Raw genomic sequence first — 3,860 nt, forward strand, 5'->3', positions numbered from 1 at the left:
TGTGATGAAACTTGAAAATTTTGAAGAACAATGAAGAGGAAGATGAATGCTTGAGAGAGAATTGAGAGAGAGAGAGGCGCACAGCGAGTGGGTTTGAAAAAAAAACTGATTCTTTTAGGGTTAAAACCCTAGTTACCAATTGTAAAAGTAATTCTTATTATTAGTTTTTCTGTGAATAATACCGACTCGTCGAGTCAAGGTCAGACTCGTCGAGTCTGGTCGTGATGCCATTTTTTCTGAAATCTATATGGACTCGTTGAGTCATGGTCAGACTCGCCAAGTCTCTTGCAAACAATTTAAAAATTTTTAAAATCTTGTCATTTATTAGAAAAGAAAATTCATTTCACCCCACACTTAGTCCATTCACACTCTCAAGCAGACATGTTCGATGATTCGGAAAAAAAATCAAACAAAACTAAAATCTAAAAAGTAAAAGAAAGCAAACTCTAAACAATGGGTTGCCTCCCGCCAAGCGCTTCTTTTTAAGGAGTCATTAGCTGGACTCCTTCCCATCTACGTTTCGTCATCTTCCAGCATCGGGAATGCACTCCTAATCTTTTGTGGTTTGTACTTTGTCTTTTAAGCGTGAATCTTCTTTTTATAAGCCCTTTTTAATTCACCTCTCTTCTTTTTCACAGCATCATCCTCAGCTGCTTGGACTTCCCTTGTTCTCTTCTTCTTCTTCACCCCATTCTTTTTCACCTTCTCTTGCACCTCCTTTTCTTTAAACTTAATTACTTCGTATTTTATGAAAGTTCGTGCTCTAGGTTTGGTAATGAATGGTTGATCAGCTTGCACCCTCCTTTCCTTTGCCTCCTCCTCTTTTTCTATGCTCACCCCATCTTCAAGCGGAATTGCATCAAGGCATGCTACATCGGTGTGTTGAACTTCCGTTTCCATTTCTCCTCCTGCTGTTTGTTCTTCTAAAGAATCATGAAAAATATCCAAATCCAGAATATGCAGAGAACTAGCAACCAGCAGATCTAAATCGTCCAAGTTGTTATCAAATTCGACTGGACTCGTCGAGTCCAGTAAAGTGACTCGGCGAGTCTGATCATATTCCATCATTTCTTGGGTGTTTTCTGAGTCGGCTTCTTCCAGTAGCTTTTCTAACTCCTCCAAGTCCTTGTTAACATCTCCATCCTCTCCAGAATGTAGCAGAAACTTGCTTGGATCTTCTTTTTGCAAAAGTGCAAGTTCTTTTTGTAATATCTCATCATCCAAATGAATAAATGAGATCTCTTCTTTTCTTTCCTCTTCTTGCTTGGCTTCTGGAATAGCTTTAAATATTACGGACTCGTCACCCACCCTCAACGTTAATGTAGACTCACATACATCAATTAAAGCACACGCGGTGTTTAAAAATGACCTCCCCAAAATAATTAAAATTCCGGGGTCTTCTTCCATATCAACAACCACGAAGTCTACCGGAAATATAAACTTGTAGACTTTAATAAGGAGATCCTCACAAACGCCTTGTGGGTGAATTATTGTCTTGTCTGCCAAATGGATCTTCATATTTACCGGTCTTGGCTCCGGTAAATTCAACCTCTCGAAGAAAGAGAAAGGCATCAGATTGATGCTTGCACCTGAGTCAGTCAATGCTTGGGTGACAACTTCATTACCAAACTGGCACGGAATTATAATATTCCCCGGATCGCCCTTCTTTTCGGGTAGCTCACTCAATACTATCTCCGCGATTTCAGCCAAATCCTTCCTAGCAGCAAAAAGACCTTTTAGCAAGTTGAAGTACTTGGGTGTCTGGAGCATCGTTTCCACAAATGGCACATTAACTTGTAGGGCTTTAACATGCTTCATGAAGGTTCTATATGCTTCAACTTTTTCCGCAGGCATGGCTTTGATTGGGTATGGAAAAGGAGGATTATATGGCTTTAAAGGACTGACAGTTTTGTCACTTACGCATGGACTCGTCGAGTCCAAGGGATTGACTCGGCGAGTTGGATCGGGTTTTGCTGGAGCCACTTCTTCTACCTTTTCTGCCTTCCTCTTGGAGATTCTCAGTGCATCTGTGAATATTTCTTCATTGCTAGATGTTATTGCACTCACATTCTCCATTCTTGGATTGGGTTCGGTGTTACTTGGAAGTTGACCCGGTCTTCTATCATTCACATGATGCGCAAGCTATCCCAGCTGTTTCTCAATATTGAGAATGGATGCCTCCTGATTCCTTAGCATATTTATGGTCTCGTGTATTGCAGCATCGTGATCACTGTGTCTCTTTTCGGACGCGGCTATGAATCTAGTGAATAATTCTTCTAAGTTGGCTTTCTTTTCTACCGGTTCTTCCTTTTGATATAGTCCCCTCTCCTTCTGCTTGTATTTCTCCTCCTTAGCCTTCTTATACTCTTCGTATAGGAGCCATTCCTTCTTAGGTTTCCGCTAATTTTCGTCGTATCGATCGCCACTCGAATAAAAGACTTGAGCTTTCTTATTTCCACTCTCATCCAAATCACAATCCTTTGTGAGATGGGGCCCTCTACAATTTTCACATCCCACCCTAATAGCATGGATTGTTTGATCCATTTTTGTCATTTTTCTATCTAGACTATCAAGCTTAGCTATCACCGCCGCCTTACTATCATTTGCCGAGTTCGCTACTCCCCGACTTACTTCGTTTCTTGGAATGTGGTATTCTCTAGAGTGTTTAGAGAATTCTTCGATTAACTCCTTAATTACCGGGGGCACCTTCTTCGTGAGCGGGCCTTGAGAATCGAGCAATTGCCTTGTAGTGACATTGACTCCATCATAAAAAATGGAAACCTCTTGTTGGCTATTAAGGTCATGGTGTGGGCAATTTCTAAGCAAGCTCTTGTACCTTTCCCAAGCTTCATAAAGAGATTCTCCGGGTTGTTGCTCAAAGTTGGCAATGGCTTTCTTTAGCTTGGCTATCTTGGAGGGCGGGCAGAAATGGTCTATGAATTCTTCTTTAATCTTGGCCCATGTGGTGACCGATCCTGGAGGAAGTGACTTTAGCCAATCTTTTGCAGCTCCTTTAAACGTGACTGGAAGCATGCAAAGAAGCTGGGTCTCGCGTGGAACATTCGGTACATTGAAGTAGTCGGCCACATCATTCACTTCGTCCAAGTGCTTGTAGGCGTCTTCGTGATCCTTCCCGTAAAAAGGAATCTCCTTGAGTTGAGCGAGAATATGGCCTTTTAGTTCGAAAGTAGCGGTCGCGGGAATTGCGGGCTGCACAAGTCCCGGCCCGGTGTCATCGCGCATCCTCTTCTTCCATTCCCCCATGGGGACTTCATCAATGTTAGCCATTGTGATAGCTAACTCTTCTTCGGAATCGGTTTCGTGCTCGTAAGTAGGCTCCTCTTCTTCCTCAGTCTCGTACTCGATATCTTCTTGAATTGGGTCTTCAATTGTCAATGAGGCACTGGATGCTCCTGTTTTGCTGCTCCTCTTCTTGCTGAAAACGGACTTTAAGTTTTTGAGTGGTGAGTTCTTTGAAGAAGTGGATTCTCCAACGGTTTTGCCTTTGCTCCTTCTTAGTGCGGATTCCGGGTCTTCAAAAGGAGGGACCAGAGGTGTATCAGATCCTCGGGTCATGAAACAACTGTAAACAGAACAAAACAAAAAAACAAAACGCGTAAAAAGAACAAAAACGAAATAAAAAAAATAAAGCTGAAACAGCGATGTAGTCGCCGAGTCTGCACGAATGCACTCGGCGAGTTCAAGGCAAAAACTAAAAAAAAAATTCTAGTTATTCCAAAAACGGAATTTTATTGAAACTAATTCTACTTACTGAATTACTTTGTAAATAACTTTGTGCAAGATAAATCCCACACAAAGGATCGATTAAACTAGAATTTAATGTTCATTTTAGAACCGTT

At 41.6% G+C, this 3,860-nt stretch overlaps 1 non-coding gene across 1 annotated transcript; it reads left to right on the plus strand.

Annotated features, from left to right (window-relative positions):
• The first annotated feature begins 2,797 nt into the window (after window positions 1–2,797).
• LOC111906396 (small nucleolar RNA R71) lies at window positions 2,798–2,904 on the plus strand. Its single transcript, XR_002855199.2, has one exon. It is a non-coding gene; the product is annotated as a small nucleolar RNA R71 (small nucleolar RNA).
• The last annotated feature ends 956 nt before the right edge of the window (window positions 2,905–3,860 follow it).

The sequence above is a fragment of the Lactuca sativa genome, chromosome 4, assembly GCF_002870075.4.
Source record: "Lactuca sativa cultivar Salinas chromosome 4, Lsat_Salinas_v11, whole genome shotgun sequence".
NCBI classification, from domain to species: Eukaryota; Viridiplantae; Streptophyta; class Magnoliopsida; order Asterales; family Asteraceae; genus Lactuca; species Lactuca sativa.